The sequence below is a fragment of the Heterocephalus glaber genome, unplaced genomic scaffold, assembly GCF_053883595.1.
Source record: "Heterocephalus glaber isolate CG9 unplaced genomic scaffold, H.glaber_assembly_v1.0 deba00001826, whole genome shotgun sequence".
NCBI classification, from domain to species: domain Eukaryota; kingdom Metazoa; phylum Chordata; class Mammalia; order Rodentia; family Bathyergidae; genus Heterocephalus; species Heterocephalus glaber.
This window is the reverse complement of record NW_028258489.1, coordinates 106,306-119,303: the sequence shown is the minus strand read 5'-3', so window position 1 is coordinate 119,303 and position 12,998 is coordinate 106,306. Positions and strand designations below refer to the sequence as shown.

The window sequence follows — 12,998 nt, the reverse complement described above, 5'->3', positions numbered from 1 at the left end:
GGCTCATCTTCCTTAGGGATCTTCCTTTCCGGTGCTGGGACCAGCTGAGCTTCTCTGCCCTAGGAGCCTGGGATGGAGGCAGGGAACCTTCCTTCGGGGTTCTGGGACCAGCTGAGCTTCTCTGCCCTAGGAGCCTGGGATGGAGGCGGGGAGCTTCCTTCCAGGTTCTGGGACCAGCTGAGCTTCTATGCCTTCTGTGCTGGGAGCGGCAGGACTCAGTACTGTGGTCTGGTGGTCTGGTGTCCTCTGTGTCTTTGTAATGTGGAACCAGGTGGCTGCCTGTCTGCAGCAGGCTGATTCAGCATGTTCCACGCAACTTGCGACCTTGGTAGGGCCCATTTTGACAATATTGATTCTGGCTATAGAGGAGCAAGGGACACCTTTCTATTTTTTGATGTCCTCTTCAATCTTCAGAGTACTGGAGTTTTCTTTGTAGAAGTCTTTCATTTCCTTGGTTAGGTTACTTCCTAGGTATTTCATTTTTCTTGAAGGTACTGTGAAGCCAGGTCCACTGAAGTTGACCAGGTCAATCTGAGGCCAAACTGACCAGGCTGTCCCTCACTAGGTCCGCTGAGGTTGACCCACACAGATCACAGCCAGACTGACTGAGCTCTCCTTTGCCAAGTCTGTTGAGGTTTACCAGGCCAGTTTGTGGCTAAACAGACTAGGTTCTCCCACTCTGGGTCAGCTGAGGTCAATCCAAGTCAGCCATTTTTTTTTCTTAAATTCTTTTATTGGTACATTTTAGGTATACAATACATTTACATTTATCCTTGGGTGCTTGTTCCTGTACACGATATATCTCGGTTCTTATTTTTTCCGCATTACCTGCGCACTCTTCACTCCTCCACCCTCCCTTATTTACATACTTCGTTTCCATTTTTTTTCTTTTCTCATAATTTTTCCTTTCCATTCTTTCCTTTCCCTGTCTCCTCCCACCACCCCTACCCCTTGGACATTTTCCTATTTCAAAGTATCAATTATTAGTTATTAATCCTTTTAGTCCTTATTTACACTCTCAGTTTCTCACACTAGAGAAACCATTCAGTATTTACACTTGTGTGTTTTATTTCTTTCACTTAAGAGTATGGCCTCAATATGCATCCATTTAGATATAAATGACTCTAGTTTCTCATTCTTTATGGCTGAGTAGTACTCTATTTTATAAAAAAAAAAAAACCACATCTTTATCCAGTTTCCAGTTGATGAGCACTTGGGCTGTTTCCAAGCTTTAGCTATTACAAACTGTGGTGCAATAAACATGGGTACACATATCTCTGTGGCATGATTCTCTCGTTTTGGGAAAATACCCAGCAGGGAAATAGCTGGGTCAAATGGGACCTCCAGCCCTAGTTCTTTGAGGTATCTCCACACTGTTTCCTATAGTGGTTGCACCAGTCTGCACTCCCACCAGCAATGGAGAAGGGTTCCTTTCTCCCCACACCCCCGCCAGCATTTCTTACTGGTTGATTTCTTGACAGCAGCCACTCTTTCTTGGGTGAGGTGGAATCTCAGTGTTGTTTTCATCTGCATCTCTCGAATGCCCAGTGATGTTGAACATTTTTTTCATATGTTTATTTGCTGCTTTTACTTCTTTGTCTGAGAAATGTCTGTTCATTTCAGATGCCCATTTTTGAATTGGGTCTTTGAATTTGGGGGGGGGTCTCATATTTTTCAGTTCTTTATATATTCTAGAAAGTAGACCTTTGTCTGAGTTACAGCTGCTAAAAATTTTTTCTAACATTGCAGGTTGTCTCTTAGCTCTGTTGGCGGTTTCTCTTGCAGTGCAGAAGCTTTTTAATAACATGAAATTCCAGTTGTTGATTCTTTCTGCTAGTTCCCATGCTGCTGAGGTTTTGTTCATAAAGTCTCTTCCTATGCCAATATCTTCAAGAGTTCTACCTAACTTACCTTCCAGCAAGTTTAGTGTTTCTCTCTTAATATTTGGGTTTTTAATCCACTTAGATCTTAGTTTAGTGCATGGTGATAGATATGGGTCTAGTTTTGATCTCTGACAGGTTGAAATCCAGTTTTTCCAACACCATTTATTTAATAGGCTATCTTTCCTCCAATGAGGGTGGTTGGCTCCTTTGTCAAAGATGAAGTGGCTGAGTGTGTCTGAAATGGTTTCTCCATCTTTTAATCTATTCCACTGATCCTCGGGTCTGTTTCTTTGCCAGTACCATGCTGTTTTTATCACAGTAGCTTTGTAGTATAGCTTAAAGTTGTATATTGTGATACCCCCAGCCATGTCTCTGTTGCCCAGAATTGCTTTTGCTATTCTAGGTTTCTACTGGTTCCAAATGAATTTTTGGATTGTTTTCTCTAGTTCTGTGAAGTATATTGTTGGAATTTCAGGGAGCATTGCATTAAATCTATACAGCAGATTTGGAAGTGTGGCCATTTTCACTATATTGATTCTTCCTACCCAGGAACAAGGGATGTCTTCCCATTTTCTTATATCCTCCTCAGTCTCCTTTTTGAGGGTGCTGTAGTGTTCAGTGTAGAGGTCTTTTGCTTCCTTTGATTGATTCCTAGATATTTCATTTTTTGGGATGTTATTGTAAAAGGAATTGTTTCCCTAATTTCTCTCTCAATGAGTCTGCTATTTGTGTATAAGAAGGCTGTTGTTTTGTGAGTGTTGACCTTATATCCAGCTGTTCTACCGAATCTGTCAATTAAGTTTAGAAGTCTTTTGGTAGAGTTTTTTTGGATCTTCTATGTAAAGCAACATATCATCAGCAAATAATGACAGTTTAACTTCTTCCTTTCCTATCTTTATTCCTTTTATTTCTTTCTCTGTTCTAATTGCTGTGGCTAATGTTTCCAGAACTATATTGAACAGGAGTGGTGATAGTGGGCATCCTTGTCTTGCTCCTGATTTTAGCGTGAATGTTTTCAGTTTTTGACCATTTAGTATGATGTTGGCTGTTGGTTTTTCATAGGTAGCCTTAATCAGGTTGAGCTAAAGACCTTCTATTCCAATTTTCTGGAGGGTTTTTATCATGAATGGGTGTTGGATTTTGTTGAATGCCTTTTCTGCATCTATTGAGATGATCATATGGTTTTTGTCCTTGGCTCTGTTAATATAGTGTATTACATTTATTGATTTATGGATGTTGAACCATCCTTGCATCCCCGGGATAAATCCGACTTGGTCAGGGTGTATGATCTTCTTGATGACACTCTGTATTCTGTTTGCCAGTGTCTTGTTCAGGATTTTTGCATCTATGTTCATTAGGGAGATTGGCCTGTAGTTCTCTTTTTAGGTTGGGTCTTTCTCTGGTTTTGGGATCAAAGTAACACTTGCTTCCTGGAATGAATTTGGAAGCATTGCTTCCCTTTCAATTTCCTTGATGAATTTAAAGAGTAATGGTGTTAGTTATTCTTTAATTGTCTTGTAGAATTCAGCAGTGAAGCCATCAGGACCTGAGCCTTCCTTTGTTGGTAAATTTTTTATTACATTTTCAATTTCACTCATTGATATTGGGGTGTTTAGAATTTCTATATCTTCTTTGTTTAACTTTGGCAATTCATATGTATCTAGGAATCTGTCCATTTCTTCTGTGTTTTCCATTTTATTAGAGTACAGATTCTCGAAGTAAGTATTGATGATCCTCTGGATTTCTGCTGGTTCTGCCCCTTTTTCGTTCTTAATTGCATGAATTTGAGGCTTTTCTTTCCTTTTTTTGATAAGGTTGGCTAAAGGTTTATTGAATTTTTTTATTTTTAAAAAAACCAAATCTTTGGGCCGGGGATTTAGCTCAGTGGTTCCGGCACCTGCCTCTCAAGCACAAGGTCCTGAATTTGATCCCTGGTACCAAAAACAAAAACAAAAACCAACTCTTTGATTCATTAATTTTTTTGTATCATTCTCTTAGTCTCCATTGCATTGATTTCTGCTCTGATTTTTATAATTTCCTCTCTTGTTTGGGCTTTGGGTTTGTTATTCTCTTCTTTTTCTAGGAGTTTTAGGTTTTGCATTAGGTTATTTATCTGTGTTCTCTCTGTTTTCCTAATATGGGGATTCATTGCTATGAATTTCCCACATAGAACTGCTTTCACTGTGTCCCATAGATTCCTAAATGTTGTACTGGTATCATCATTTACTTGTAGAAACTGTCTAATTTCTTCTTTAATTTCCTGTGTGACCCATTGGTTGTTCAGGAGGGTGTTATTCAATTTCCAGGTGTTTGTGGGAGTTTTGCAGTTTCTCATGTTATTCATCTCCAATTTTATTGCACTATGGTCTGATAATATACAGGGGGTAATTTCAGTTCTTTTACATTGACTTAGACATGTCCTATGAGCTAACGTGTGGTCTATTTTGGAGAATGACCCATGTACAGCTGAAAGGAATGTGTATTCTGATTTTCTGGGGTGGAACACTCCGTAAATATCTATTAAGTCCATGTGTTCAATAGCTTGGTTCAGTTCTACAATTTTGTTGTTAATTTTTTCTCTAGATGATCTGTCTATTTGTGATCGTGGGGTATTGAGGTCCCCCACTACAACTGTATTAGTGCTTATTTCATTTTTTCATGTCCATTAATATTTGTTTTGTATAGTTGGGGGCATTTGTATTTGGTGCATATATATATTTAGGATTGTCATCTCTTCCTCTTGGATTGTTCCCTTCAGAAGGATGTAATGACCATCTTTGTCTCTCTTAATTAGTTTTGGTTTGAAGTCTACTTTGTCTGCAAATAAGATTGCTACCCCTGCTTTTTTCTGGGTTCCTTTCACATGGAGAGCTGTTTTCCATGCTTTTGCTTTCAGTCTATGGATTTCCTTTTGAGTTAGGTGTGTTTTTTGTATACAGCATATTGCTGGATTTTGCTTCTTAATCCATTCTGTCAGTCTACTTCTTTCACTTGGTGAATTGAGGCCATTAACATTGATAGTTATAATTGATAGGTATTGACTCATTCTTGTCATGATGTTTTACTGTTGTTGGCTCTTATTTCTTTTTCCCCCTTTCCTTTTAGTTTCTCACCTTGTCTGGTAGCTTCCCTCTGTTATGCCTCATGGAGTTGTGACCTTCATTGTCTTTTTCTCAGATATTGCTTAGAATTGTTTGGAGTGCTGGTTTGGTGTTCATGAAATTTCTCAGGTGTTCTTTGTCATGGAAGTATCTAATTTCCCCATCGATTTTGAAAGATAATTTTGCAGGATATAACAGTCTAGGTTGGAAGTTATTTTTTTTATAGGGCTTGAAATACCTCACTCCAGGCTCTCCTTGATTTGAGGGTTTGTGTTGAGAAGTCTGCCATGATTCTGATGGGCTTTCTTTATAGGTGATTTGTTTCTTTTCTCTAACTGCCTGTAGGATTTTGTTCTTCTGTTGGGGTTCTGGGATCTTTACTATTATATGCCTAGATGTAGATTTTTTTTTTTTGTCATGGCTGGGTGGAATTCTATATGCCTCACTTATCTGTAAGTCCAATTCTCCACCTCTGTCTGGGAAGTTTTCCACTATTACTTCTGTAAACAGTTTTTTTATGTCAATTGTACTTTCTCCTGTTTTTTCATGGACTCCTATCAGTCTTATGTTATTCTTCTTTCCATCATCTAGCAGCTGTTGAATTGAATTCTCATGGTCCCTTACTATTTTTAAGAAATCTCTGTTTTCATGGTCCATCATGGCAACCCTGTCTTCTATATCTGATATTCTATCTTCAGATTCTCTTATTCTGCTCTGCATGCTTTCAGTGGAGTTTTTGATCTCCTGAATATCTGTTTGAATCTGTTTCATGGATTCCATTTCTTTCTTATGTTGGGCGATCATGGTTTCCATTTCTTTTTTATACTGGGCATTCCTGGCTTCCAGCATGTTTCTGTGCTCATCTGTTTTCTTTGTCAGTTTCTGTTCTAGAGCTTCTAATCATGTCTTTCACTCTGCTCACCATCTCTGTAGTTATCTGGGAGGTTATTTCTACTTTGAATTTTTCTAGAGCCTCATTCATCTGTTTTGTTACTTCCTGTGCTATCAGTTTAGTGTGTCCACGTGGTTGATTATCAGACTTTTGCACCTCATTTCCCCCAGAAATTGCCTTTTGTGGGGTGGAAGTCTGGGTTTGTGACTTGCTTAAATGCCTTCTTGTTTTTGGGGGGTTTTTTGGTACTGTCCCTGGTTTAGTTCCTGGGTTGATATTATGAAGTAGTTCATTGTAAGTATCTTTGTTGATCTATTTAAAACCCTTACGGAATAATTGCTTCTCAGAGGTGTCTAGCAGATATAGCTGGTCTTTAGGTTTTGACTCTCTAATGACTCTGAGGCTATCTCATTTTCATTATACCAGGAAGGAAAACTGTTTAGATCAATCACAACACCTTAGCCCAAGTAATACAATCAGCAACACCATAGCATCAAGTACCTCTTAAAGAATGACAATTTGTGGTAGTTATTAATCTATCACCTTTAAAAAATAAAGGGCCTCCTTCAAGGTGTGTCTCTGCTGTCACAATAAACAACGTGGGCAGCAGTGTGCACTTATAAGTCAATGAGTCTCAGTAAGCTAGTCCCAGACCCATGAGATTCAGGCAGATTTCTGGTTGCAAGTCCCAAGTTGAGCTCCCTGTCCTCCTGCAGGGTTGCACTCTGCAAGGTTCTACTGCAGGTTTCAGCTGCTCTTCCCCTGAAGAAAGTCCAGTTTCTGATGGGAGCTGATGATCCCTCCAACTTACCAATCACAGTGGTCTGATGTGCCTTTATTGCAGAGATTCCCTTCACTTTTCCAGTGGGCTTGTTTTCATCAGGGAGCCTGAGAAGGCACTCTCTCTGTTGTTCACTTCTGGAGCTCAGGACAATGGCTTTTATGTCTCCCTGTGCCTTTGCAGTGTGTAACCAAGTAGCTGCACAGCCAAAAGGCCAGAGGCTGGGGGCAGGGAGTATTGTTGGAGGCACCCGTACAGCCAAGCTGTCAGCTGGTGGGCCTGCCTGGTGTGTGTGGGGGGTCCTCCTCACCATGTCCTGGTGGCTGGTGGCAAGCTGGTGGAGCAAGCTGGAGCAAGCAGTTCCTGGTCAGCCTGCAGTAACTCGGCCCCACTCAGCCTGCCCAATTCCTTCAGCCCAGCCGTCAGCTGGTGGGCCTGCCTGGGGGAGACCTCCTCACCCTGTCCTGGTGGCTGTTCCAAGTCAGCCATGTCTAATGAAGTTAAATCCATACCTTCCTTTCAGTTGCTATGGCTCCACCAACTGTTTCTGCTTTTATCTGGGTAAAGGCTGATCTCTGTCCTCTGAGAAAGCTTGGCTCAGTCTCACTACTACCATTACCACCCCCCACCCCCAGTAAGACTAGCTACCTGATAACCTGGTTGAGTACTGCTGTGGTGGAAATTTAGTGCCAATGTCTTTAAAATTGATCAAGTATTGTAGTAGACATCCCTGCCCAGTACTAGCGGGCTATAAGCAGCACATGGTTCTTGCTTTCCATAATTTGGCTATATTGTTTTATATCAGGAGTTAGACCAAGGCCCTGCGTGACTCAAATGGCCATGTCAGATGGTGGACTGGGTGAATATAGCCCTCCCCCAGTGGCTGCCATGGAGACCTAAGCCCTGGTCTGTGAAGTGACAGGACTCTGCTGAGTCACATACAGCTGAGGTCAGTGTGACCCCAATTAAAATCCTCTTCCCTGAATTATGCATTCTCATTGACCTGATGGGTTGCTTGCTAATTTGACCTGGTCCCAGTACCGGTTGTTCTGTCCAAGTAGTGCTTCCTTCCTTACACCCCTGCTTGGCACCATCATGTCACATGTTGGCAGTATACCATTAGATGACTTCAAAGCATACCCTGCTATATATTTCTTCCCATGCTTGTATTCAATAAATACTGGATGCAATTGAGGGCTTTTGTCTTTGCTCCCCAAAGCAGCACTGATCAGCCCAGGACACAGTTTTCTCAAAGTCTTGTCTTTATTCTTTAATTAGCTTTGTGTTGTACCCTCACAGGAGATTGTAGACTTACTACAGAAGTCTACAGTAACTTCCCCTTTCCTGTGGTCTTGGTGTGTTTTTCTTGTGATCTTGATCTCTCTCTCTCTTTCTCTCTGTCATGATCTCTTTCAAAACTATTTCTTGATCTTGTTTAGTGGTGGAGATACAGGGAATTGTTTTTGTATTTTTTTTTTTGGTACCGGGGATCAAACTCGGGTCCTTGTGCTTGTGCAACAGGCAGCAAAACCACTGAGCTAAATCCCCGGCCTGATACAGGGAATTGTAGATGGTGCCTTTGCACTGAACTGCATTCCCAAGCCTTTAATCTTTTTCAAGAGACAAAATTTAATATATGCACATGGATTTATACATAATGCATCATCACACCATATAGGGAATTTACTCTTATTTCATAATTCAAATATGTTTGAAACACTTCCTAAGGCTGCAAAACAGAACAGAGAAAAATAAACAGGAATATGTTAAATACTTTAAAAAGTGATATGATAAAGAATATAAAATATTACTTTCCTTTCAATACTTCAAAAAATATGTATATGTACTTTTTACAAGTGACATCACAAATGATCACATCTTCACATGCCTAAATATTACTTGTACTCAGTGTAAGGCTATTACCATTTTTTCATGTCTGAATTTTTGTAGCTCTGTAACTATGCAGTTTTAATCCATTCAAGTAAATTGTACCCCAAAGTTGCTACTTCTCAGCATTAAGATATGCACCCACCCTTATAAGATTTTTTAAAACTTGTATCTCAGGGGGGAAAAGCTCTTTTTAAAACTCCCTCTTAGTGGGAGAGTAAATGGCTGACACTAGTAGCAAAGCCTTAGTTCTTTAATGTTAACACACTGGAAGTGAATCATTTTTAAGATTGTAAAAGAAAAACAATAGCATTTAGACAAAACAGGGAGCAAAGTACAATAAACAGAAATAGTGTAGCCAAATATATATTCTCTTCAGCTACACAAGACTGGACTTTGCTTAGTACCCATACATGAACAGACAAAAAGTTTTACTGAAGGTAAAATAAATGAGGCAAAAATAAGTATTGCTAGTTTCTAGAATGGCCGAGTATTTTCTAAGCCAGAAATGGTTAGAAAGGAACTTTATTGCATCATCAATTGTAAGCAAGTTTGCAGTTCACAGGCATTTTATTTTTCCCTTGAGTCATAAACAACACTGCAAGAATAAGATCTTGGATCCAATAAGCATCTCAGCACTGTGGTTTGGGAAAACCACCTCTTGTCAGATGGAGACAAGTTCTAATCTTAGGTCTGCCATGAAAATGGACTTATAAGTTACCAGGAAACAACATGAGGACTACACAGCTGTTAGCATCCCGCTGCCAAGGAGTACATGGGGCAAGAATTGAAGATGTATTTGACAGGAAACAAACTTAGAACAGGCATATTCACAATACTAAAAGAAACAGGGGCTGGACTCAAGCTCAGCAAAAGCACCTAACAAAAAACAACAGGTGAGCTTTGGTCAGTCTAAGCATTGTTCTTGAAAATGTGTCTTGTCATACTACAGTAGAGTTTAATTTTCTTCTTCTTCTTTTTTTTTTTGGTACTGGGGATCAAACTTGGGTCCTTGCACTTGCGCAACAGGCAGCGAAACCACTGAGCTAAATCCCCAGTCCTTAAAGTTTAATTTTCAAATCAAAATACAAATGATTCTCAGTTCTATCTTTTTATTTCTTTTCTTATACAGAAATGTATCTCATGACAGCATACAATATGACATACAGTTAATATGAAGGAAGACAAAAGCTTGCAGTATCAGAAAGGAATTGATGGCAGTACACACACACACACACACACACACACACACCCCACTGGTGGCTTTGACAGGGATGCTTATACCTCAGAAGGCAAACTGCTCACAATTACCAGGATTCTCTGTGTCAGAGAGAAAGATACACAGAGATAAGAGGGAGGGAAGGAGAGAGAGAGAGAGGAGAGAGAGAGAGAGAGGAGAGAGAGAAACATCTTACCCCATTCTCTCATTTTCCCTTCTGTCTTCTGGTTAAAAAGAAAAAAGTCTCAGATCAACAAGTGGCCAATCCCTAACAACAAAATAGGAGACTTCGTGGTAGGAGCTGAAGCAAACACACTCTGTCCCACACTCCATTTAGGCATTTTTTCTGTCTCATGAACTCTATCTAATTTGGTCCCCTTCTTACCAGTTGATAGGTCTCCCACTACCTCAGCAGCTATTATGTATCGTAGCTGCCCTCTTCCTATGGTGCCTTGCCCCCTCCCCTGTGTGACATCACGCCAAGATGGTTGTTCCCACCAAAGAAGAAACCCTTCTTCCCAGCATGCCCCTGTTCCCACCTAGAGAGTAACCTAATACTCAACTCCTACCAACTAGTGACATCGCTGGCTCATCCATTCCCTAGTCACTACCTCACTCAACCCCACCTCAGCCCCTACAAACCCCACCCTATTCTCTACAAAAGACATTCCCTGACATGGTCATATTGCCTTTGTCTCTCCTTTGTTCAGAGACAGCCCAGCAGATCTGTTCTAATAAAGGCTTGTTGTGCCCTGGTCTAGTCTTGATTTTTGGCCCTTTTACCTGACACCAGTGAACAAACCTCTTTTGAGAATTCTGATGTTCCAAGTTTTTCATTCCTCAGGTTAGTAAGATAAATATGTGGCCATGTAATTATTATCCTTTCCTAAATATGTGTATAATGCACTCAGATGTTGCTAGGAGTGATGATGATATATCCCTTGGTCTTCCACAGTCCATGTAGATAGGGTTTCCTATGTGTGTTGGAAAGCCAGGTGGCCTGTTAGCTTACCCTTGCCAGACAGACTTGGCCTCTCTCTCCATGTCCACCAAGGTTGACTGGGTCAGTCAGCAGCTGGAGTGACCAGGCTCTCCCTCACCAAGTCTGCCGAGGTCAACCTGGGCAGTCAGAAGCAAGACTGACTGGGCCCTCCCTCACAAGTGCTGCTTAGGTTGACTGGGACAGTCTATGACTTGAATGACCTGGCTCTTCCTCACTAGGTCCACAGATCTACCCCATTCAGTCTGCAGACAGATTGACCAGTCTCCCTCATTGGGTCAGCCCAGGTCTACTCTAGTAAGTACATGTCCAGAATTCCTGGGCTCTCCCTCTCTGAGTGTGCTGTGATCTGACTGTCAGGAGCAATTCTACATGATTTTGGGGAAAAATCATTTCACAATTAAATCATGATTAGGGCCTAGTTCTCCTGCCTACAGGCCAGCTATGGCATGTCGAGACGTAACTCCATCTTCTCTTCTGGTCACACCTAAAACCTCAATGGTCCAGTGATGCTGTGATTCTCCAGAACAAGATTACACCAGCTGAAGACATCCAGGGAGGAACAAAATCTTCATCTGCATAGATCCTCCTGTTCTAGGATTTTCACTGCTGCTGCAGCTGCCCTTTGAGTCACCTTTTACATTTGTTACTTTCCTGATGTAGTGAGCTCTTTCAGCCCTGAGTCATCTGTTACATTTGTTTCTCCTGATGTACTGAATAAAGGTGTGGCAAGCTCAGGGGCTTTTGTCTTTGCTGCCCAGAGCAGCACTGATGAGGCCCAAAGCTTAGCTTCTCTAAGTCTCATTTTTTCTATCTTTTCTCTCTAATAAACTAATTTTCCTTGTGCTGTCATGGCTTGCAGAAGACTAGGACTTACTGCAGTGGTTCGAGTAAGGTCCCCTTTCCCTGTTCCCTATAGTTGACCCCAACCATGGCTAGACTCAGGGTTTTCCTTTACTGAGTCTGCTGAGGTCAACCCAGTCAGTCTGCAGATGGAATGACTGGGCTCACTCTTGCTAAGGTGGCCGAGGTCACCCTGGTCAGTCCTTGGCCAGACTGGGCTCACCCTTGTCAGGACCACCGAGGTTCTCCCTGGTCATTCTGTGGCTGGATTGACCTGCCTCTACCTCACCAGGTCTGCCAAGGTCTACCCTGGGAAGTACATGGCCAAACTGATCTGGCTCTGCCTTGCTGGGTTTGCCGTGGTCCACCCCAGTCAGCCCACGACCAGAGTCACTGGGCTTTCCCGCACTGAATCTGCTGAGGTGCACCTCAGTCATTCCATAGCTGGACTGGCCAGGCTTTTCCTGGGTGAGTCTGCAGATGTCAACTCCAGTCAGTCAGTGGCCAGACAGGGCTGTCCCTCTCTGGGTCTACTGAGGTCCACCCCATTCAAACTGCAGCCAGACTGACTGATCCCTCCCTCATTGGGTCAGCCCAGAACCACCCCAGTAAGTCCAGATCCAGAATTACTAGGCTCTCTCACCAAGTCCCCCAAGGTCTGCTGAAGTTGACCCCAGTCAGTCTGTGGCCATACTCAATGGGCTCTCCCTTGCTGGGTCCACTGAGTTTGATCCTTGCCAGGATCTCAGAGAGCCTCCTTGGTCAGTCTATTGCTGGACTGACCAGGCTGTACCTTGCTGGGTCTGCTGAGGTTCACTCCAGTCAGTGAACGCCTAGACTGAATGGGTACTCCCTGACCAGGTCAGACTGAGGTCACCTCGCTCAGTCCATGGCTGGAATGACTGGGCACTCCCTGGGTGGGTCCACCGAGGTCCACCCTGGTCTGCCTGTGGTCAGACCAACCGGGCTCTCCCTCACTAGCTTCACTGATGTCCACCTTGCTCCATTTGCAGCCTGACTGACCATGATCTCCCTTGGCAGGTCTGATGAGTCCAGCCTAATCCATCCTGCCAGTTCCACCATGGTCCATCCCACTCCATCTGTGGCCAGACCAACCAGGCTTTCCCTGTCTGAGTCCACTGAGCTCCAACCTGGTTGGTCTGCAACTGGACTGACAGACTTCTCTCTTGCTGGTTCTTCCAAGTCCACCCCAGTCTGTCCATGGCTGAACTAACTGGGCTCACCTTCACCGGATCTGTTAAAGTCTACACTGGTCCATTCATAGCCTGCCCAACTGGGCTCTACCATGCCAGGGCCACCAAGGTCCAGCCCAGTCCTTCTGTGGCTGGACCAAGTGGCTCTCCCTCACTGGGTCTCCTGAGGTCCACCCCT

General features: G+C 42.6%; 1 long non-coding RNA gene across 2 annotated transcripts in view; it reads left to right on the top strand.

The window, feature by feature from the left end:
- Positions 1-11,567, top strand: part of LOC110347002 (uncharacterized) — a 43,128-nt gene extending 31,561 nt beyond the window's left edge. For both annotated transcript variants that reach the window (XR_002391314.2, XR_002391313.2), the window contains one exon: positions 10,985-11,567. This is a non-coding gene — a long non-coding RNA (uncharacterized LOC110347002). The remainder of the gene's footprint in view (positions 1-10,984) is intronic.
- Positions 11,568-12,998: the final 1,431 nt, after the last annotated feature.